Raw genomic sequence first — 24,881 nt, forward strand, 5'->3', positions numbered from 1 at the left:
ATTCTCTCTTGGAAGATAGACAACCCCACTTCATCTGATCTATAGAGAGTATTAGATTTGAGACTATCTGCCTCTCAGGAGATTCCCATTAACCAGAAAGTACTTGTTATTTGGCAAGACAACTTTTTCACTTTCTCCTCTTGCAACTGTTCAGTTTGCTTTTAAATATTTATTCAGCCAAATAGCAAGCAATCGACTCCTCAGACCAATGTTAGTCCGCTCTTCTGTGGAGAAAGGGGGCCAAGTTTTAAGTTCCTCCTCCACTAGCTATTTAAACAATTATCCAAATTGGCAAGTTTCAAGAGGAGAAAGTCACTAACTTCATCCCAAAATAACCATTCAGTCGGCAGTTAGGGCACATTTCTGACCCAAAAGTGCCTGTGAGTGAAATTTTTTCTCCAACTCAGAAGTGTGGATCTGTTTTTAAAAGGTCATCCACCTAAATGGTAAAGTGCTCTGATTACTGGATACTTGGGCATCAATTAGCAGCATGTCCTAGTTACTTTGGAGAAAAGGCAGGTCTAGCTTATATGCTTACTTTCAGGGGGATGGTAGACACTTCCCCAGCGCTGAAAGTAGTTGTCTCTAGGGTGTAGGTTGTACATGTGTACTGTCCCATCATATTTCCTCTAAGCTATCCCTCCTTCTGCTTGCTGATTTCTCAGGACCCCACTCTTACACATATATGTCTAGGCTTTGCATGGGAAGCCTAACTCTGGGTAGACAACAAGTCTTTATAAACAAAATACCTGTCAGGTAAACATTGCAAAGCTTGATGGTTGCAGCCAAAAAGAAGTTTGGGTACTAAAAGGCAGAGCAATCCATTACTTCACTTGTGGTGTCTTGTCCCTACATTAGATGAAGCTTCCACATTTAAGTGTTTGTGAGGTGGGCACCATCCCCCCAGGAAGGCAAGCAGTATAGACTGGCTAGTGGTCAATCTGCACACAGAGCAGGGCTCTGTGTAAAGTCACAACACTGAACAGGCAGTTTGATATGGAAGGAAACGCTAATCACAAAGTCTGTTTTAAATTTCACCCAGCCAGAAGTTAAGCACATTGCTTAGGATTTGAAAGATATGCATCTATCCATCCAGGCTTCAGATCATGTTGGCAAAGTAGACATATGTTTTTTAATTTTTTTTTATTTTTAGAAACTGGATGAAGGATAAAAATAAATAGAATAAAGCTTTTCATTCAAAATGAAAAGAAATGTGCTGGTGCTCCCCTAATAACACTGTGATTAGATTTGCTGTCCAAAATGTTGTCAGTCTGGGTTCAACTCTGCTGATTCCTTGCTCTGGCTGTGGCACTGCAACCTGCTACACCCAGAGACTGTTCTGAGATAAACACTGACCACATGTGTAGGAATCGTGTCACTATGTGATCAGAATGGGGGAATTAAATATTTATTTGCCCAGACAGAAGAGGTGAATGACGCTTTAGCCTAGTGTCTGACAGAACTGCCCCAGGAATGGGTACCTGGTTGCGGTACTTAGTCCATGAGCTGGCACAATGAAAGATTTACATGGTCCTTGAACTTGTTCAGTCTTCAGAAGACTTAAGGTTCTTCTGGGGACATACGAAATAAAAATTTTAAGACTAGAACCTGAGTCAGGAATGTATAACTCCAGGGCAAGGCGGTGGTGAAGAGTCTCAGAGACTGTTATTTGACTGGGAGAAGAAGTGTGGGTTTGCAGTGAATCCCAATTACCACACATCGGTTTGGTTTGCAAAGCAGTCTTGGTGTGCATGGATTAGATTTCTTTTGAAGCAAAGTAAATTGGAAGCTCTGCTTACAGTCTGTACCAAATGTACTATAACCTGCAGTGGGGACAAAAGGATATGAAGTAATTAGTCCTTCAAACAGCCTCAGACTACATGCAGGCTAATAACATTTGGTCCAAGACACCAGACTAAATCTAGTCCATGATAAAACACATTGATCACATACCTTAAATATAAGGACCTCAGCACCAGCTGCTTTGATCTACTGGTTGTGCTGAATCACTTGCTAATACAGACAAATGCATCCAAGTCTCATCTCTGCTGCCTAAAACCCTGAATGTATTTAGCTGTAAGTCTCTCTGTGGATTTTGCCCTCGATTATCACAGTTAATTGTTAGTGAAAACTTCAAATTCCTTCTTTTTTTCCTGGGGCAAATAAATCAACTTTTCAATAATTAAGTAAAAAGTGACAATTTGGGAAATGATGTAAAAGAAATTAAGAACTGAAATAAAACAAATCTGAGGAATAAAAGAAACAAAGGCAGGAAAAAAGTGTCACAGAAGGTAAGTAAAGATCAGTAATGACTAAGAGGGAACAGACTAGAAAGGAAAACAGGTGGTAATGAAGCAGGAGGAAAATACTATTTTGAAGCAATACTTCGTAGAAAACTTAAAAAATATACATACCAGTAGATAGCATAGTTTACTATCTAGACTGGTCAGGGACTATTCTCTCGAGTCTGTGCCAGCCTTTTCTCATCACTGCTGAAATAGCCTGTTATTATCACATATTATCTTCCCTTCGTGGCATCAAAATTGTTCTCCATATTTTGTGGAAAATCTGTGCTAAAACAATTTTATACTGTAGGAGGAGGCATGGCTGGAGCTGGGGACTGGGAACCTAGTGGCTCGGCTTCCATTTCTAGCTGTGTGTCTCTGACCTTCAGAGAGGCATAATTCTGGAGCCATTTTTTCTACTTACCTGAAAACTACAGATAATCCATAACCATTACACAGCATTAAGCACTTACAAAAATGGGGCACAAACATCAGAATGACTTATTCTATAACAACGCAGTGAAAGGAAAAATTATTATCTGCATAGTGATGCGAGCAAAAAGAATTACAAATTAGGTCAATCCAACAAAGTTCAAGAAAAGAAATACATTCACAAATCCACCACAGGAAATTGCTCTATTAGGCAGGAAAAAAAAAAAAAAAAATGGCTGACTTTCAAGGAGGAGGTTTTTAAGCAGGTAGGGTGCCTGAGGAGCTCAGCTGCTATTGTGGACCAGGAGGAATATATATATGTATGTGTGTATATATATATTCCTATATAAGTGTGTATATATATATACTTAAATTTTATGGCTAAAACACAGTGATTCTGTTCAGCAGATTAGACTACTGTCTTTATATACCTTAACACAGAAAGCTGCAGGTTTTCCCAGTAGCATCCAATAGGATATTGTATTCTTCCTGTAGATCTAGAGCTGCATGAAATTTTTTCACAGGAGAATGAAAGACAATTTGATGTTTTTACATCAAAGCATCTCTTGGAATTGTGCAAATTTCAATAAAAAATTGGTTTGAGAAAGTGAAAAAGGTATATTTATCAAATTTCTATTCTGAAATAGCTTTCTACTGCAGTGGTTTTTTTCACATATAGAATAACAAATTATTTTGGTTTTATCATAACCAATCTTCTAAATTTAACTACAACTATACTATCCTATAAGCAGAATTACTGACTGAAATAAAAAAAAATATTAATCTGTAGAAATGTTTAACTTATGTTTTTGTTCTTTTCAGAATAGAAAACTGGCAAAACAGTAAAATTTCTCATTAAAAAAATGGTATTTTCATATGGCTGCCTGCTTCATTATTAACTACACAACAGATTCATAACATTTTTTCCCTGTGTATCTTAGGTGTTAAGGAAAACAGATTTTGTTCCTCAGTGATGAACACTATGCATAAATGTGATCGCAAAATCTTTATTTGAGAAAGTGAGTTGTCTCCACATCTAGTCTGTTTTGCCTCATAACAAGACTGAGAGGAATGTAGTGATGTGAAAGCTAATTAAATTTAGGCTTATTTGAAAGTGTCAAGATGATGTGGGATGAAGCAACCTATTTTAATATCGGGTATTCTCCCAGTTTCAAGTTGTACTTCCAAGACTGGCATTTGTCTCCAAATTTTATAATCACATCTTATAAATGTGAAGAAAATGTGACTGCTGGTATCTTTGGTTACCCACTGATGTAGTCTACGGGTTTTGGTCAACTGATTCTTTCCTTTTACTGAACTGAGTTGTCTCATTCATACTGCAGTTTATACGTACACAAACACCCCAACAATTTTCCTATTTATTTCATTGACTGCATGAAATTAAATCACTCTCAAGCTCATGCTGGATATTATCAACTGTGTTAAAATTCCAAGCCCCGAGTTCATAGCAGTGCTGCTATGTTTTGCTCCAACGTGCAATCAGTTTGGAATTCCTTCTGATCAACAATTAGTACCACTTGTCATGCAAGGCTTAAACTTCTCTTGTCTGGAAAGATCTAAAAACCAAATGTAATTATTGTTGTTAACACTTTTTTCGTTATTGATATGAACAATATGAATGCTCTCAGCTGCTTGCACTTGCCTGTCCTAAGGATACCTGTGGAAGGAAGGCTCTTCATCTCAATGAGGCCTTAAGGAAACACACTTTATCTAGCTACGTGCGTTCTAACTGCCAAAATATTTAAAACATTATTTTGAAATCTTCTCATTGCTTTCTCCTTAAATATTCTTTAGTTAGAATCTCAGATACTACCAGCTTGCTGCAAGCAGGCACACGGGCCAGTGCTGGAGGTCCAGCAGGTCAGGAAGGCTTGTGCAGAGCATCGAGGCTCAGCAAGGTCAAGTAATGGGGAATGATGGCTGTGTCCCCCAGGAATCTGTGTCCCCCAGGAGGCAGCTGGGCATTCCCGTGCTTCCCACGCATGCTAAGCAGCTGGAGGGGAGGCGTGGGGACTGGCCAGGAGGTAAGGTTTGATTCCTTCCCTGAGCTTCTCCCTTGAAACTCTAATATCAGTGATAATATTTAACGTAGGACATCAGTTGCCTCTTAGCGTAGGTGGTTGAGGCGAATGTTGCTTGGGGCCAAGCATTCTCACTTAAAATTCTCCTAATTATTGCAAGTTCTAGAATTAGCAAGTTCCCTATGCTCCAAAATGGCATTTGTTAGATATTATTGCATTTCCTCTCTCCATTCAGCTAAACAGTACTGCTTAAAAACTCTTTTTTTAAGTCTGGTAGTTGCAAGAAACTAATTAGCATTTGTGTCAGAGCAAGCTTACTTCGTTATACTCAAACATTGGCCTTTAAACTACGGGTATTTAGAACTGCTGAATAATAGTCTTAAGCAGTTAGTCTGTGAAAATCTTGTATTGCCAGCTTAAATAAATTGTAAAATTGGTATAGCCTAGCTTGATAGCCTTGGCTGTTTAGCTGATAAATTTTATTCCAAACATAACAATACGGGCAATAATAATAACTTGATTGCTTTCTAAGTGTAGTTGGATGTCCTCCCATTCCATTTAAATACAGTATTCAGCAGTAGTGTCCATAAAATATTTCCCATTTCAAATCCTTATTTTCAAAAGTTTATGATTTTCCATTTTTCAAATTAAATTAGGGATCTTCTACAATTGACCCATCCTAATGTCATTTCTGATTTCAAAACATGAATTATTTCTACTGAAAAATATTTCTGATGGAGGATTCCAGCTCAAGTTCTACCACCAGTTCTACTCTGTCCCTCTAAGACAAGACTTCAACGGCTTTGACAAAGAATAGCGAGGACTCAAGTCTGATAAACTCAGAGTAATTGTGACATGAGTACCCTGATGTACTCAATCAGCCAATTTATTGGAACACACACATTCCTAAATCTCTGCATATACACTAACAGTTTCAGGATTGATGCCTTCTTTCAGCATAACCTTAATTTTAAGGAAGGTGTTTTTATTTCTGTAGGTTAAGTCACTGGAGAAACTTGACTGATATCCTATTCTATCAGAATATGCAGTTCCACTGAAATCACAGTGCTTCACAAAATTGAACTGATTTTGCTGAAATCTTGGTTTGAAAGGGAAACCCCAAAAAAGAAATATTCAAATTGTTTCTGATATATTGGAACATGTATTACATTATTTTACATTTCAGTCTATCCAAAACAATTTGGGGAAGAAACTTTGTTTTTTGAAGACTTCTAAATTTGTCTCTTTCATTTCAAAATGAGACATTTGTAATATCAAAAACCTCTGAAATGTCACCCTGATAAGTACAGAAAACTGGTTTTATTGCTTTATGAGCCTGCTTCACCCTGTGGTATCTGGCATGGTCTACTTGCCACCTGCACCCATCTGTCCTTGGTTAGTGATCTGCTCTGGGTACTGCTGCTGGTACCTGACTTCCTAAGGGGTGGTGACTCATCTGAAGAAAGTCTTTGAACGTACAGGGAGTTAGTGCTGCTTAATTATTTAGAAGCTATTTAAATATATTTGAACTCCTACCCAGTGTCTCCATCTGGGGTGAAGAAAATGGGTAAACTAAGCTTCAGGAGAAACTGGGGAAACATAAAGACAGAAATGTAAACAAGATGCTCAGTGATTACTTTATCGTAAGTACAAGCAGTTTTCAATCACAGTAGTTTAAATCTGCAATTTGAATTGTAGTTCAAATCAGTAAGAAAGGCACCATGATTATTAGATGATTCTATTTAATCATGGACTATATTTAAGATTTTTAGTTATTTTCTCAAAGAATATTTGAGCATCACTCATTCTTAACCAGTAAAACACACCGATAAACAAATACAGGCATTAGACAAAAATTGATACTACTTTTTGCTAATCACAAAGAAGTCTGAATCTGTCATTTGTTCAGATTTTTAATTTGTGCATTTTAATATGAAAAATGATAATTAATGTTTTAATGTTATCTAGGTGCTTTGGGATGGAAGCTGATATACAATTAAAGTCCAGAAATTATTTTCTAGGATTATTTTATTAGGTAAATAAAACAATAATAAAGATGCTAGATAAATAAAAAAATTAAAAAATACCTTCCATATTTAAAAAAACTCACACTCATTTCCTAAATGAAAAAAATATTTTTGAATGTAGTATATGTTTTACATCATTGTGTCCTTCAAAGTTTAGACCTTATAGATCTCTGTGTCTCATTTCCATTCTAACACTGAAATGAGAAAACAGGCTTTCCTGCAGTTTCAAGTTCTAACACATTTTCTCAGTTTGAAACTTCTATAGATAAACTAAAAGGAAGAAGACATATGCAGAAAAAAAGAGACCTTTGAACAGCTGGATTATCACTTAAATACTCATTCCCAGTGTTCAATTGGCAGCTTCCCTTAGTTCAGTAGTTTTACTTACATAGTAGGCTTAAGTTGTAGTATAAAACAATTACAATAGCTTTAAGTTGATATTTTTTTCTCAAAAGAGTAGTAGGTTTAATTTACACAAAATAAGCAATTATACATCAAAATCTATTATGTGTAACAGGTTATTATTTGTTGTTTAATGCATTTGTTTTCTGACATTTTCTGCTTCTGAGTGACAGACATCAGGGGGAAAAATACAACACCCCAAACATTAGTATTGGAATGTTTTAATTTAAACAGGTAGGGGGGTGCATGGTTAAACCATTGTCCACTGTCAGATCAAAAATGCAGCATTATGTGATAATGAAATATGAACAAGTATGAGGCTGTTTGTTCATGGATTATGTATGTATTCCAGAACCAAATATCTGACAACATGGAATTAACAGTCTCTCAACAAAACAAAACAAAACAAAAGTGTGAAAGCTTTTTTTAAAACAAAAGAAAATTATTTGTGTGTTATTAATTCATTTCTCTCCACTCCAGTTTGTGAAATACAAACACGTATTTCCAGTAAGATATCCTTGAAAGACTAAATGTCTCCGGGGACTGGTAATCACATTTTTGGAGCCTTTCACCTCTAGTTCACTGATTCAAATACAGCCAACATGCAGTAGTGACGGAAAATCATTGCGATTTGAAAGCTGGTTTGTGGCCCGTGTGAAATGAACTGGTTATTTCACTCCATTTCTTAGAGGATCTCGAAAACGCACTTGGCACTTTCAAAAGCACCGGCGCCGAGAGGACCGAGCTCCTCGCAGGACCCTCGCAGAGCCTCAACCAGGGCTGGTTTCTTTGAGGATGGCAGAGGCCAAGGCTAATGAATAAAATCCTGTTCCAGGCAGAGTTCCTCAGTACGTTGACCACTCGGAGCAAAGAGGTCCTCAGCCACCTGGGAAGTCTTGGTGGGCAAACGTTTTCTCCATGTCGATTACCCAGGCAAGCCGGGCTGAAATGGCAGCTGGGTGTGGGGGCACCGCATTGCACTGCTGCTCTCTGTGCTCCACAAACGCCGGGTAAAAAGTTTCATTTTCCATTTCTGCTAACCTGGTACTTTTCAGTACCATTAAAGATACTTAATTTAGGACAAAAGACTGCAGAAAGACACCACAGAAATGACTGGTTTTGAGGGCGAAAGTGTGCTCTATTTTTTTTTTACAGGGTTACATACGTAGTTAGGAACAGTTAATAAATTGTCCTTTGTCAAGATCGTACCTACCATACTCTAGAAAACCTGACAATGGTTTTTCTCATTAGCTACAAATTATCTCAGTTCTATGTTTCCCAATGAAGGATTTAAATTGCCTCCTTTACAATTTCATTTCCTTCACATTAGGGACTTTTCTTCACAAGAGGTATACCTCTTTTTAGGAAAATATACTCATCATTTTTTACGAACATTTAGTATGTTGTATTACTAGCCTCCTCAGAGGAAAGAAAGAAAAGTCTATCTTCATTAACTACTAAATATAAAGTGGGGAAATTAAAACATTCAGATGTCATGTCAGCTATATACATTGTCTTCTATGATGTCACATTTGATTTTCTTTTTTTATGACTTTGACAGCATCATATTAAAAATTTGATTGCACAATGACAGTACAGGCTTTGAATTATTCAGTTTATGATTGCACTCTTACAGGAAGACTATTTTGTATTTCTTGCCATTTCTGAAAAACTGACATTTAAAAAAATGTAAAAGGAAAGGGAAAATGATTGCTAATAACTAATTAATAACTCAAGCTTGGCAAAGGTAACCTCATTTTAATAGAATATCACACAAATTAAAACCAGATTAAATATAACATGCAACGTATTTCAAAAGTCACTTGGAACATAATTCTCAGGGTGACATTTTGGCCCCAGTGAAATCAATGGCAAGACTCCAATTCAGTTCAGTGGAGCCTGCACTTCCTCCTAACTGAAGAAAACCGGTATACTTCCAATCTGGTTTTAGTAACTATCTGTCAGAATTCTTGTGGTACTTAATTAAATAAGCTTTACCCATCCCTTCCCTTAGAATATGCTCCAGCTATTAATGATTACTGAAGTCAATGAGGCTTTTTCCATTCGACTCCCATAAGGGAGTCAGACCCTTAAAGTCAGAATCTCTTGGGTAATTTTTGCAATAGTCTTTCCAGGTTCACACTGTGTATTTTCCTATGATGACTGGGTTCTGCCAGCTTTCTTTTGTGTTCCATTTTACCTCAGTTTAATTTTAAATAAGTGCAATCTGTTGGTTCATTTGTATCAAATAACTTCAGCTGTAACCCTTTTCAGAGTGACCAAATTTGTCTTTTCTTCATTACAATTTAAGTTTATTTTTAAATCACTAAGGGTATTTTTAAATCACTGAAGTTGGAAACATCTGCTCTCCAGCTTGATTAAATTCAGCTAGTCCTTTCATATCAGAATCATAAAACAAATAATGCCATTTTAAGAAACATGCTATTCCCACCACGCAAAATGAAATTTTAGTGGTATCAGATATGAAAATATAATTCAAAGTCAAACCCTTTTCCCAGTAAACACAACTATCATATAACTAGTTGGTCCCAATAAAACTGCCCCTAGCTATACATACGCTATTCTTTCTCACAAGAATTATCTCAGCTGAGCTGTCTGATCAGGTAAGAACTATAGGTGTGAAAATGGCTCGGAAGGGTAAAGCATGGAATATTCCATACGAGACATGAATAAATCCTTCCAGCTACGGCAACGGGGAAAAAATACGAATGATCTTTTCACGTGTCGGTTCCTCAAAAATGGTTAGCAGAGATGACTTTGATTCTGCTCACAGCAGTGCCTGGGGAGAATCTCATACTGATTTGGCTGGGATCAGAATCACAACCACTGTTATACCAAGAGATGTGCTTGTATTCCCTCAGAAATATCTGAGGTTTATTCAGGAGTTTGGTTTCTCATTAAAAACATATATTTTGCTGTTCTTTATCTCTCTTCCAATATCTATTTCAATTTGAAGATGACAAGAGTGCCTGTTTTCATGATAAGCAATGAAAATTAGTTACGGATCACTTACACTACATAATTTTAGTCCACCTATTTAACCTGAATCTAGACTCTTTCAACACGCGAATCATCCTGGGACAGCATTTCCTCGTTCTTAAATCAACAGTTACACACTTGTGCTGCTTTCCTACTCATAAACCAAACATTTCAAAATGTACAATTGGACACAAGATACCACAAGTCAATAACATTTCATCTTGCAATATCTGTATCAGTCTGAAAATATTCTGCTGGAAATAAAAATGCGGGAGTTTCCAGGACAAAATCCTTCTCTCCTTACCATTTACTGCTCAACCCCTACTCAAGCGAACTCCAGTGCAGAGTAAAAACTGCAAAATAATATATCCCTCTACCAATTTAATGTGGTTTTAATATCCACACTCATCAAAGGCTTTACCGTTTAAACACTGTTTCCAAAAAACCACTACTGATTAAACTGAAATCAGGATCAGTGTTTCCCTTACAACTAATTTGTGGTTTGACTGAGAACAGGGTGACCATTACAGGTGACAGAGAAACTTATTTCCATAATAACCTTTAAATCTTATTGTTTCAGACTGCGACCAGCCATGGCAGTTAAGATGTGATGAAACCTTTTCTGACGAGTCTTATACAGATTCCTCTTTGTATTGCAAGAAGAAAACTAATCATCCTATAAATTGTACAGAAAATCTAAATCTACAGAATTACAAGCTTTCGCTTCCCACAAACGTTGTGCACGACTTGTATGTAGAACTGCTTGAATCTCTTTACCTGGTGTAATACGGGACTAAGAAGCCCTCTGTAAGTGAGAAATAATACTATGAAAAAGTGTGAAACACATGAAAGATAAAACTTCAAACCCAAGCAAAATCTCCAACAAAATTTAACAAAAAGCAGGAATTATAGAAAAAAAAATGACGTTTTCCCCCAGCCTCCTTCAGTCTTAAGTGTTATCACAGCACCAGCTTCTGGAGAAGGGAGTGAAGATTTAGTGTGAGTCTTATATTTGTACTTGTTGGCTATTTGGCAAAGAGGCAAGAGGTTGCTCTTTTTTTTTTTTTTAAAAAAAAAAAAAAACAACAATCTTTTTAAAGGCACTTTCCAGGTCTTTAACATTACTCTGAGCTAGAGATGCTAAATAAAAGAAGGGGGAAGCGCTGCTGCCATAACAACCCTGCGACAGGGAACTATTGGGATACAGAGAGTTACTACACTACCTACAACCAACCGTGTGCATCATGACACATAAAAACCACAAAACGCTTTCCAACCTCAGCATCCCATCATTTGCACTCTCGGCTCTGGGCAGCGAACGCAAAACGAGCACAGGCTTCTTCTCCTCCTTCCCCCCCCCCCCCCCCCCGCCCCAACTTTATTTAATTAATTATTTATTGGGGACAAGGCGGGGAGCGTCAGAAAAATCCATCTGAGCGCTGAGTCCTGCCAGGAGCCGCCCCCCGTCCCCCGTGGGAAGGGCCACGCTCCGCTGCACCCGGCGGCCCCGGGAGGGGGGACCGGGACCCTCCGCCGCCTCCCGGGGGGGCGACTCCGGGGAAGTGGCCAACTCTGCTGAGCCGGGTCCATCCCGCCTTCAGATGGTCCCTTGCAAAAGTTAAGGCGCTGCCCCCTCCCCTGAGCCGCCCCGGGTGGGGGGGGGGGGGGGTCAAGGTGGCTCCTGGCCCCGGTTGGGGAGCGGGGCTGTCGGGGGTGTCTGTGTGTGCGCCTGTGCGTGTGCGAGACCCCCGTGGGAATGTGCACAGCGGTCCTCGGGAGGGGCAGCAGGGCGGGAGCCTTTTCCCCCGCAGCCCCCCGCGGAGCCCCACGGACCCCCCCCCCTGCTGCCCCGCGGACCTTCCGCCCCCGCGGGGAGGGCACAAGCCCGGGCCGGGACCCTCCGTTCTCCTCGGGGGCGGGGGGGGGGGGGGGGGGGGGGGGGGCAGGCGTGAGCGCGGTGCCTCCATCCGCGAACCCCCCCCCCCCCCCCCGCTCCCCCCCCCCCCCCATCCCCGAGGCCGCCCCGGGATGGGAGGCGCGGGGGGAAGTGGGGGGGGGGATGATGCACGGCAGGTGCTTTTTTTTTGGGGGGGGGGTGGGCAGGGCCCAGTGACTCACCCGTCCGAGGCGGGGGCTGCGGGTAGCGCGGCGGCGGCGCTGCCCCCGGGGCGCGGGGGGCGGCGGGGCAGGAGCAGCAGCGGGCGCGGGAGCAGGGGGGAGCGGCGGGGCCCGGGCTGCTCCTGGGCGCGCTCTCGCCGCCCATCCCCGGCGCTGCCGCCGCCGCCGCCGCCGCCGGAGGATGCGAGGGAGAGTCAGCCCCGGGCGCGGGCACGCGCAGCGGCGGAGGAGCGGGCGGGGGGGGGGGGGGGGGGGGAGTTTGGGGGGGGGGCGGGGAGCGGCGCGGAGGCGCGCAGCGGAGGGGGAGCAGCTGGGAAGCGCGGGCGCTCGCTCCTGCAGCCCTGCGACCCTCGGCCCTTCATCCCCCTCGTCCCTCAGCCCTCATTTTCTCATCCATCCAGCCCTCAGCCCTCCAGCCCGCGTCCTCCCGTCCCTCCACCCCCCTCATCCTGCCACCCCTCCACCCGGCATCCCTCCATCCCTCAGCCGTTCGTCCATCCCGCCATTTCTCCGTCCCTCCGCTCCCCCCGGCCGCGGAGCCGCGGTCCCTTCCGCGGTGTCGTCGTCCTTTCCACCCCCCCACCCCCCTTTTCCCCACCCTTTCCACCGCAGGGTGGCCCCGGAGCCCCCCGGGGCCGCGGCGGCCGCGCAGGTAGCGCCGGTGGGCGCGGGCACGCTGCTGCTGCCCCGCCGGCGCGTCCCCGCGGAGCGTTCCCCACCCCCCCACCCCTCCGCCCCCCGCCGGGAAGGGCGACCTGCTCCTCTCTGAAGGGCAGGAGGTCCCCAGCCCCTCTTCCTCGCCCCCCCCCCTCCATCGCCGAGGGGAAAAGCGCTGCTGGCGCTTGCCTACCCTGCTCTTCCTTCCTAATTCCTTTTTTTTTTTTTTTTCCCACCCGGCAGGAGGAAACAAAACCGTGCTGTGGTAGGGGAAAAAGGCGGTAAACAAGAGGAAAACATATAGAGGATGGTAATCACTGACTGTATGAGAAATAAACCATACGCTGGAGTAGTTCTTAAAAGCAGTATTCCAAGCCTCCTCCCGAAACCTAAAGGACCTCCTGGATGTTTATTTAGGATCAAGAGTAATTATTTTAACGTTAAAAATAAAAGAAACAACAGCCCAAAGTGCACCGTGTAAACAGGAGACCTGTAAATCAAGTATGTCAAATAAAGAAGCACACCAAAAGCTATCAACTCTTTATCCTTGCTCTGAACTCTCCCCGCATTACATAATGTTGATAAACTGCTGTGAGTACGTTTGGGAAAAAGATATAGCAATGATGAGAACATAGCACTATTTATTAAAGTACGTTAGTAGCCTTACCTGCCAAGTAGTTGTTTCAGATGTTCATCTGTGTGTTTCTCATCAGCCCTCCAAATAAACAATTTACTAGATGCTCAGTGCAGACATGTGATTCCCTGGTGTCAGTGTCTCTGTCCTAGACGTTTCTGAATGGCTTGTGGATTATTAATTTACTATGCTCTTCTGCTCTGCCTTGTACCAAGAGCTGTGCAGGTATCAACAGCTCCCACTTGTGAAGCCAGGGAAGAGAGAGATTGGGTAGATTTCCACGTAGCTCCACATTTCAAACTGCTGATTTGCTGTAAGGTCTACAGTCACTTAGAGAATTCGTCTGGTCTTCTAACAGGTTCATTCCAAAGGAGAGCCCTGACTCAAAGTTCACCAAAGACAATTCGAATATTTCTATAACCATAGTGGGAATTGGTTCAAAACACTGTGAGCTCACTGTTGGCATGAAGGTATTTCTGAGTGCCACTATTCTTGTAAGAACTCCCTGGGAAAAAGAAAAATTACTAAAATGTGCATCTTTTTCTTAAATTGTTGAGAGAAGGTCAAGGGCCTGCTTCTGCTCCCCTGCAGCTATTGGCAAAAATGTGTTCTAAAAGGCAGATTACAGCCCCTGGCTGGAGGATGTCCTCTGATCTCCACAGGCTCAACCAAGCCACCAAATACAGTAGGCAAGGGGAGGGAAAGAGGGGACACTGTAAAATTATTAGATCCAATTCTGAGCATCTGCAAAGCCTGTAGGAGCAGGACTCAATGCTGCTCGCAAGGAAATTCTCAATAAATTTACCTCTGTTTTTCTTTTCTCTGGTCTCAGTCTTGGAATTAGATTTGAGCACCCCTTTAATTTGCAGATTTCTGTGCTAAGGTACGTGGAGGTGATTGGTGACAGCCAATATGGCTTCACTAAGGGCAAATCATCCCTGTCAAATTCGGTGGCTTTCTATGACAGGGCTACATCATTGGTGGATAAGGGAAGAGCAACGGAAGCCATCTACCTGGATTTGTGCAAAGCATTTCACACTGTCCCACACAACATCCTTGTCTCTAATTGGAAAGACATGGATGTGACGGATGGACCACTCGGTGGATAAGGAATTGGCTGAATGGTTCAAAGAGTTGCAGTTAGCAGCTTGATGTCCAAGTGGAGAGCAGTGATGAGTGGCATTTGTCAGGGGTTGGTGCTGGGACCTGCACTGTTTAACATCTTTGTCGGTGATATGGACTGGGATCGAGTGCACCCTCAGCAAGTTTGGTGATGACGCCAAGCTGTGTGGTGTGATCGACTTGCTGGAGGGAAGGGATGCCATCCAGAAGGACCTTGACAGGCTTGAGAGGTGGCCCTGTGCAAACCTCATGCAGTTCAACAAGGCCAAATGCAAGGTCCTGCCCGTGGGTCGGGGCAATCCCAAGCACAAATACAGGCTGGGTGAGGAGTGGATTGAGAGCAGCCCTGAGGAGAAGGACTTGGGGTTATTAGTGGATAGAAAACTGACCATGAGCCAGCAAAGTGCGCTCCCAGTCCAGAAAGCCAACCATGTTGTGGGCTGCATCAAGGGAAGTATGGCTAGCTGGTCGAGGGAGGTGATTCTCCCTCTCTATTCCACTCTCATGAGACCTCCACCTGGAGTGCTGTGTACAGCTCTGGGGACCCCAACATAAGAAGGACATTGACCTGCTTGAGCAGGTCCAGAGGATGCCACAGAGATGATCAGGGTGCTGGAGCACTTCCCCTATGAAGACAGGCTAGGAAAGTTGGGGTTGTTCAGCTGGGAGAAGAGAAGGCTCTGGGGAGACCTTATAGTGGTCTTCCAGTACTTACAGAGGGTCTACAGGAAAGGTGTGGAGGGACCATTTATTGGGGAGGCTAGTGATAGGAAGAGGGGTAATGGTTCTAAACTGAAAGAAGGTAGATTTAGATTAGATGTAAGAGGGAAATTCTTCCCTGTGAAAGTGGTGAGACACTGGCAGAGGTTGCCCAGTTAAGCTGTGGCTGCCCCCTCCCTGGAAGGGTTCAAGGCCAGGTTGGACGGGGCTGGGAGCCCCCTGGGCTGGGGGAAGGGGGCCCTGCCCGGGGCAGGGGGGTTGGAACTAGAAGATCTTTAAGGTCCCTTCTAACCTAAACCATTCTACAATTCATTCTATGATTCCCCTGTACTTGTTGTCACTCCCATCCCTCTTTTGCCTTCTCCAGCAAGGACTCTAGTCTATTAAGAGACATGAAAGTAGGGAAGTCAGGGAAGGGAAGGGAAATTGGCCTGTGTGTAAGATTTGGGGTCTGCATAGATAATGGCATCTTTGAGCAAGAACTTATCTAGTGTGAATGGCACAGAAATTGGCTTATATTTTTGACATAGTTAATAATGTATTTTGGTATATTTAATGCACCTTTTAATATAGGTAATTTTTATTTTATTCCTCTCTTGCTCTGTAGCTGCTGATGAACATCTTCAGTAGGGACAGCTGAGTCCAGTGTAATATTAGCCTGGTAGTTAGAGTGATTCCTGAGAAATGGGAGACTGAGTGTTAACATTTTTTTCTCTGAGATTCAGAATAGGAAATGAACCGCTGAGGTCCTGTCTCTTCTCAGATGAATGACTTTAGCTCTCTCCTAGCTTAGACTACAAATTTAGTCTGCATCAAAGCAAGCACATATATGGCCGTAGAAAATTTTTTTTCACCAAAATTATTTCATTGGAAATTTGTCAGTTCTTCAGGAAATTACAGGGCTCGCTGTAAATTCTTGCATGCTTTTTATATATATGTACAAGGATTAGTGTTTATGTACAAGGTTTTATGAAGATTTTCTGGTTTTAAATTATAGTAACATTTTGTTTATGAAGAATACAAACATTAACCCTTAAATTTCAGAGTCATTGTAGTGAACTGGTTTATTCTTAGATATGAGGTTGCATGTCTTCCATAAAACCTTTGTGTGAGAGCAGTAAACATTTTTTTCTCATTGGAGAGAAAATATAAGCCTTTTTTGATTCTACCATTGCTACATAAATTGCCTTTGCAAAAGCTGGCTGCTGAGCTTGCCACCTTAGACTCGAAATACACTATGCTGTTTTCCGAAGGTTCCAAAATATTTCCTGAGAGCACAGTTTGATAAAAGGTTTCATTCACATAACAGAAATCATGTGGATGTTAATAGATGTTTTAAAAGTAAAAAAAAAAATTAGATGGAGACTGATTTTTTTAAAGCAGAATATTGTAAAGGTCGAAAGAAACAGAACTAAATTACAAAAATAAAACAAAATGAAACAATCCCCTCCCCAAACCTGAAAGTAGATACTTATCAAAATCATGTAAAAAAAACTGAGGGTTTATTTTTTGCCCAACATGGTCTGAACATTTATGTAATGAGTGTTTTTTAACGTAAGAACATTTAAGCACTTACTAAAAGCTTACGTGCAGTACTGAAACATGTGCTCTTCCACTAATGTTGTTTCCATAGTTTGCCCCACCAGTGTTTCCAGGGTCAGGGATCCTCTTTTCCTCCACATTCATTTTGGAGGACCCAGAACCTGTGTTCATGGGAGTCCTGTGTGCATTGTCCTATTTGTAATTGATTGTTGGCTTGGGGGGTTAACTGCATCATTTAAAAATCTATCATCCTTTGGCTTGCTGTTCTTGACATTCATTAGTTATGGCTTGCCTTAAACTTGGCCCTGATTCTACAGCTGGATTGACTAATGCCAGTGCCTGGTGCTGTGTAATCAGCCTTAATGACCGTGATGAGCGCAGTGGCCCGTTGCAGTGTGCAGGGTGGTGGGATGAGGAGTGGGATCCTAGATCCGGACAGGAACTGTGTTGTACAGTGAGAACTGAAGCCAGGCCAAGGTTTGGATGTGATTAAGATAAAAAATAACACAAAATATTACTGATATTTGAATCGGAGAAACAACTGTATGTTCTCAATTTTTACTTTACAACAGGTTGAATACATTTAACCCTGATAATCTGACTGGCTTAAATCTCCATTCTTAGGCACATTTATAGAATCTGATAATGCCTTTATTTTAGAGAAAATAAAATATATCACTTATTAAAATATATCCTATATGAAAGTGTAGCTACTGGGCTTTATAATAGCTTTCATTTATTCACCGAATATTTTGTTTGTTCCATATGTTTTATCAAGGAAAAGCAAAGATTAAGTGAGATTAAGTAATCTATGGTAAACTAGGGTAGTTTTGGTTTGGGGTTTATGTATGTGTGTGCATAGTGCCATTTTTATTGAGCAAGGCTCTTTGCTAAACAGCAGTTTCACATTACACAGGACAATCAGATTTAAAATTTAAAATTAAATGCCTCTGCACTAAAGCTAATAAGATTGATCCTGAAAAAAGTGTCTTGCTCTAACAGGCCAAGATAAAGCAAGGACTTCATTCATTAATTCAAACTGGTCTGGGGTAACACTATCTTTAAGGAGACGTGGTTTGCTGCATCCAAGCCTCAGTCTCCACTGAGCAAAAAGGGTGACTGAGAAAAGTATGACTTCTCTAGTTAAGACTTTCTGTCATGAATTTCTTAACAAATTAAAATGAATAACTTCTTATACCAAACACAAAGAACTTTACAGGTAAGCTTATATCAGCTAGTGAAAAAAGAAACAAAGTATGAGAGAAGAAATGAAGTACACTTACCCCTTTTCCATTACAGGAACAATTTAGGAGAGGGAAGATATCATCATAAACCAAACATATAGGCACTGGTAAAACTTTCTTCCTATTATAATCAAATGTAAAAGGAACAAATAATTGAACTAGGGAACTTCAATATACTTACAGATTCTCATAATATGCAGTAAATCTTTACAGTTCTACTCTCCAAGGAGATTCTTGAGTAAATAATAATGACTTTGGCCTCTTGGATAAATGAAGATGGATGTACTGAGAAAAATCTAATTATGGATTTCTCCTGCCTTGACTCCTATCTTGTGAGCCAGTATTTTATCGTTGATACCTCATATATATATTCCAGCAGCGATGTTCTAGAATGAAGCTTAATGCAGGAAAAAAGGAACACAAACACATCAACAGATTTGTTTCTTTAATAATTCACTATTAAATCTGGTGATTTTGGAAACAAAGAATGTACCAATTTCTTCAAATGTTAGCTAGTGCTACCAAGTCAATACAGCTACGCTGCAAACTTTGTTCTGTGTATCATCAACAGAATTGCTCACTAAGGGCCATGTCTTCACTAGGAATGATTTAAAGGTATTCCTACAGTAGTGTACCATAGCAGTAACTCTTTGCTAGTAAGGATGCCGCTTTTCTTGTAAAAGCTATATATTGCATACTTTATCTGATTATCTCTGAGTTAAACAGCTAAACAAGTTAAACAGTTAAAAGCTACAGGGTTTTTTGTGTTTGGTTTTTGTGTTTTTTTGTTTTTTTTGTTTTTTTTTTTTTTTAATGCAAATAGGATTATAACAGGAGCTTCTGGAAGACATTTTCACATCAGTGGCTCACAAAACTATGCCATCAGAAGTCTACAGTATCGGCGTAGCTTAATTTTGGATTGATACCGACAGTAGAATATTGGAAATGCTACTGAGTGCAATACTGGAAGAAAATATCTAAGGTCCCATCTTGTATGTCAATTTTTACTGCTAACATCGAGGGGAATTGAAATACACCCTTTTCATGTCAGAGCCCATTCTGGTTGGGCAGAGGCTACAGTTAGAAAAATGAACATGTTCTCTATTTGAAACATGGTTCTGTATATATGAGATTGAACTAATGGAGGCAAGCAAAGCATTAAACACCATAGTAACCCTTTTTGCAGTGTCCTTGCAGAGACATATAAAGCTTTAGAAGTCTTTTCACCCATATAAGAGTTAATCCTCTGTTCTCTCTGTTATTCTTCAGTATCCATTACAACTATTAATGATTAATTATAGATCTGTCTCTTTGTTTTGAGCTCTTCTCTAACATTCCTGGGTTCATTCATTTGCCTGGAAGGACCATAAACTGTTTGGAGTCACAAACCATCTTTGTGTTCTCACATTTTACGGTATGTAGGACAACAGATTCACGGTCCACCAGTATGGTTCCAAATAACAACTAGTAATAATGATAATATATCGGCTCCAAATCCTGTATTCACATAGGCTAGACAGCTGGGAGATGTGAAAAGCCTCAAACTCCTTTGACGTTAGAAAAATATGCGTCGGAGTGGGAAGCAGCCATGAAATGTTTGTGTATGCAGACAAGCCAAAGTTAGTAGCCCACAGAGAGGTTGGTGAAGCTGCTTTCGCGCTGATTGCAGGAGATGTGGTAAAAAAAACCCACTTGGTACTTTGGAAACTTCCACTTCAAGTATGTATACAGTCAAAGGTTTTCAATCCAGTTAATGATAAGTTAAAGTTCAAATCTTCTTCGCAAATTTTCAGAGCAAGTAGGAGAACAGTTTAAATTGCTTATGCTGAAGTGAAATACATAAAATCATTTGTATAATTAGAGAAACAATAGTCAAAAAATCTACTTGCATCTAACAGATTAAAACTTCAAAGAAAGTACATTTGGAAAAGTTTCAGGTTTTGGTAAGGGCGTAAGATTGAAGAACAAGTTGGACACTGATTACAGTTTTTGCCACAGAGTTCCACTTGAGTAAAATCCATACAGTAATTAATATATTTTGAATACAATCTCCAGAACTCCATTGTTACATTCAGAACATGATCAATCAAACTGGATGTCAAACCGCAAAGTCCAGTTTAATTCACTCCTCTGAGGCAACACTTTCCAGAAACCTAGCAATTATTACTAAACTCAAAACCAGAAGATTAAACAGAATATTAAAACCAAAAAGTGCTAATTTGCATAATTACTGCTGTGGCTGTGATGGTCTAGGGACATAAGAGAGGCGAAGTCTGCAGAGAGAGGGAATCTCTCTTGCAAAACTAGCTGATGGATTTGGAAAAGAAGTAGTACTCCCATCCCAGCTCCAGCTTATTACCTCACCTTTATTTGAATAATATTGAATATATAAATACTGTGTCTGATGAATCTGAGTCTTGTGACTGCAACAGGACAATCTGCAGCATGAATAACAAGCGGCAAGATTAGGTCCTGTCATGTTCTTTCTAAATGCCTAACTGAATAACCTATTACAAATCAGAGTCTAGATGAAACTCTCTGAATTTATATGAACTCTAAATCCCCCTCTGGAATTTTATTCAGGGGAAAACCAATGGATATGTGAATTTTTGAAATGCAAGATTTTTAAAGTGGCTAGCACAAGAAATTTCTCTTCCCTTTTTTTCAGTTGCTAAAATGTCCCAGATGGAGTGCCCAATATAAAGTGGCTTGTTCTCTGTCGAGGTTTCCTAACTATCTTTTAAACTTCATTGAATTGTAGGACCATTCAAATTAGGATGTAAATTCATGGTTGCTACAAAGTCATACAACTCCTTCAAAATTATTGTCATACATTTATTTATAAATTTATTTAAGTTTAATGCTGGAAAAAATAAAAACAGTTACAAAATCTATTCTTATTATCTGTATTACCCTTGATGATGAACACAGTCTGTAGTCTGGAACATCTAAAACATTCACCGTTTTGCAATAATGACATTGAAAGGAAATGCAAGCAAATAACAACAAAAGCAAAACCCAAAAATACCACTGCATATGGCTGAATGTAAATAATTTTCACACTGTAATACATTTTACTTTTTCCTTCTTCTTTGATCTGTTTATTGTTTAATTTTTGGTAGGGTAGGACTCCAGGACAGTGTTTCAATTTATATCCATTAAGGAGCAGTGCTGATATGTGACGTTAATAAAAATGATATATAATAATTACCTGTAATTAATTTTCCTTAAAAAAAGGCACACTACATGCCCCAAAGATAGCTGCTGCGTGTTTAGTTCAGTGAGTGCATGCTGTACATCTTATAGTATGTGCCCATCTTTGGTTCACCATGAAAGGCAGCCATGTATAGATACATTTTTTTTAAGCCAGAGGAGATGACACTGTCTGAGTCTGGATGACTGAATATCGCAGCACAGATAATGTTCCTCTGCAGGTAGGAGTTATTCTTCCCTATTTATTCTATTTATTGTTTGCATCCCATCCTTTGGAAAGTCATTCAATGTTGAATTAAAGACTTATGATAAAGTTGTCACTTCCCTTGGTAAGCTTCACCAATGATTACCCTCCTTGCTAAAATTTTTTTCTTCTTCCTAATTTGTACTTTTCTGTCTCCAGCTTATCCAGAAATGGAACCTTGTTATGCTGTTGTCTGTCAGATTAAAGTGTCTCAAATATCAGAAGTTTTCTCCTCTGGGTCCTTATGAACCATGCTCAAGTTGCCTTTTAAATTTCTGTTTGACACACTAAGTAGGTTGTGGATCAGGATAGCAGACCTGATGATGAGTCTCTTGAGGTGCTGAAGTCACTCTGGCTCAGATAATGGTGTGATATTTGGAAAAATTTCTTAAGGATAGCTATATATTCTTTAATAATTTGCTTTAATTGTGATCACACATTATTAAAAATAATAATAAAAAAAAGAGTAAGAAAAGTACAGATCCCATCCCTCGGAATCCTCTTCACAGGCCTGATTCTCCTGACGAGCTATAGCTTGAGTTGTATTTTGTCTACATTATCCAAACACTGCATTGTAGTGTAAACCTGCACATGATCAGATGCTAAGATGTTTCAATAATTTTTTCACTCTTGTTTCTGAATGCTTCAAATCCTTTAGTTCAATGTATCTTCCTGACAGCTCTATGACATGAGATAGTATTATTATACTTTTTAAATGAAAGGAAATAAGGCACAGAGTGACTTAGACAAATGTTGTCAAAAATATCAATTCATTTAGGCTGCCAAATTTCAGCTACTCAGAGACAGATTTTTTTAAATCTTAGAAGTGCAGGTAGGTGAATTAGTACAAGGAGATCATTAGCCTAAGGAGATGCTAACTCCCCCTCATGGGTGTTAGGCATCTAAATTCTCAGGTCCTTTTGAAAATCCCTGGAGGCAAATTTTTGTAATTTTTGGTGCCTAAATATGTTTAAAAATATGGCCCTTGGTGACCTTATTTTCAGAATACTTAGGCTTGATATAGCACTTTGTATATCCAGAACACTTTGCTTGCAGATGTGAGCACTCAGCACTTCTATAAATCAGGCCCCATATGTCTTGGGTTAAATATTTACAAAAACTTTTTTTTTTCTTATCATTCACTCATTAACTCAGTTTTTCTCCAGTCCCTGGATATCATTCTTGACTTTTCCCCTTTACTTCAGTAGTTTGGTTACTTCAATAGTCAGCACCTCAAGTCCTTTGCCAGGAGGGGAGTGATGTTGGTGGTTTCTTCCTCCTCAACTGAGTCTACGTTTGAGTCTGTTTTGGCTTTCTAACAAAGCCTACACCGAGCTCTTTCTCCACTGACTTTCAATTTCAAGTTACTTCTGAATTTATTCTATATGGTATATATTATATATGTCAGATACTTATTTCCTCGTTCTCTAGTTGACTCCTAAAATCAGTTTCACTAAGCTCCAGGATTTGCATTCCTTTAGTGCTCAGTAGTTGACAACGGGCAAGTTGTGTACAGCCCTGAAGCCCCAGGGCTCGGGCCCATGCTTCCATGGATCTGCTAGCATCTTTCACTGGTATTTCACTGCACCACGATGTTGTTTTGGGGTCTTAGATAATTCACTCTACGCAGATTAATTACCAGAATAGCTACCTGTAACCAGTATCTAGTACTTACAGGAATTATATCAACATTACAACAGCAATAGTTGCTGCAGCACAAAATTATACAAAGCTAAGCAAGGTTAAAATAAATTAGTTAATGTCCACTTGGTCATTAGGAAATTGCAGTTTCAACCAAGCAAGCTGAAACAAACCTCGTGACTGACAAAACCAAGATCAGACAAGGAGAGTCTGAAAAGCCTCATCCTGAGTCCCTGCAGTTATTAAAAAAGCCTGTAGCCAGTTACTAGCCAAAGTGCAAATGCATTTACTTGGCTACAGGGATACACTAGTTACTTCACTTGGGAATCTAAAATTAGACGAGGTGAATCTAGTCTTTGGAGACCAAGCTACAACCAGGCTACTACCAATGGTGAGAAGCAAAAAGATATGTTCCTCAGCCTGCTGTACTAATCATGGTAAAGATAGAGCTTCAGAGCTTGTTGGGTGGTACCAGTCATCAAATCCAACATAGTTTGAAATCCTAAAAGTATAATGAGCTTTCCAACGTTTTAATTTTTAATGTTGAATAATTTCCTATGAGTTTCCAAGAGTTAAATTCCTACAGTAGAAGTTACAAGGTGGAGTTGATATGTCAGCAGCTAGAGTGACTTTTTTTTTTATTCTTACCCTACATCCACTACTCAAAGGAATGACTCGGTTGATCAGCTAATGATGGCCCAAGCTCTGCTATAAATTAATAGATAAATGCAGGTTCAACCATGAGGCTGAGAGGAAGGTCTTTGCTAGGCAACTTGCAGGTGGAGGAGCGTATCCCATACCAGTACATCTGTGTGGTTCCCCGTTTGGCACGGTGTGGTCAGACTCTGGCTCCACATTTGCATGTGGACCATAGTAATACTGTATAATAGTAATAGTGACCTCTGACAGCACTGCAACATTTTAGAAAAAGAAAACCAAGTAACACCTGCAGTGTTCTGGAGTGTTGCCTCTACCTTGCAGACCATGATTTGGTGGATCTGCAGCATCAATGTTTCAAGGTGTGGTCTTGCCCAGGCTACATGTGGAATGGAGTAGTTTTCTATTTTGATGCTCACCTCTGGTATGCTGAGGTTACTCCAGTACCAGAAAATGTCTGCATTTGGGAGATAAGGCCATGAGGATGCTCATGGGGCATTTTGATAAAGCAGTTTTTCTCTAACCAAGGAAAGATATCTGAAAACATGATCTAGGTCTTTGGACTTCCAGCCAAACCATTAAGCAAGAGAGTAAAACCAAACCGCATAGAATTAGATTCTAGGCTCAGGCTCACATCAGTACCTCCTTTTAAAGTCACTGGCAGTTACTCATCTATATCCAGAGGCAGAAAGTGGTCTTTAATAGTAATTAAATGACTCTTGTTTATTGCCATCAGTTGATTAGTGTGGTGAATTGATGCAACCTTCAGGAAACCACTCAGCAGGCACCACAAAGCGCTCTGTAAAATGTCTATGTATTTCAAATCTTGTGAGCCTGCAAAACCCCTGAGGATCACACAATCCCTAGCAAACCATTGAAATGGGATCAAACACTTTCCAGC

The 24,881-nt window shown here is 40.4% G+C and overlaps 1 protein-coding gene across 1 annotated transcript in view; it reads right to left on the reverse strand.

The window, feature by feature from the left end:
• Positions 1-13,713, reverse strand: part of FUT9 (fucosyltransferase 9) — a 104,927-nt gene extending 91,214 nt beyond the window's left edge. The window contains exon 1 of the mRNA XM_032989913.2: positions 13,631-13,713. The gene's annotated coding sequence lies outside the window, so the exon portion shown is untranslated. The remainder of the gene's footprint in view (positions 1-13,630) is intronic.
• Between the last annotated feature and the right edge of the window lie 11,168 nt (positions 13,714-24,881).

This window comes from Tyto alba, unplaced genomic scaffold (genome assembly GCF_018691265.1).
Source record: "Tyto alba isolate M040663 unplaced genomic scaffold, T.alba_DEE_v4.0 Super-Scaffold_40, whole genome shotgun sequence".
In the NCBI taxonomy this organism is placed as follows: Eukaryota; Metazoa; Chordata; class Aves; order Strigiformes; family Tytonidae; genus Tyto; species Tyto alba.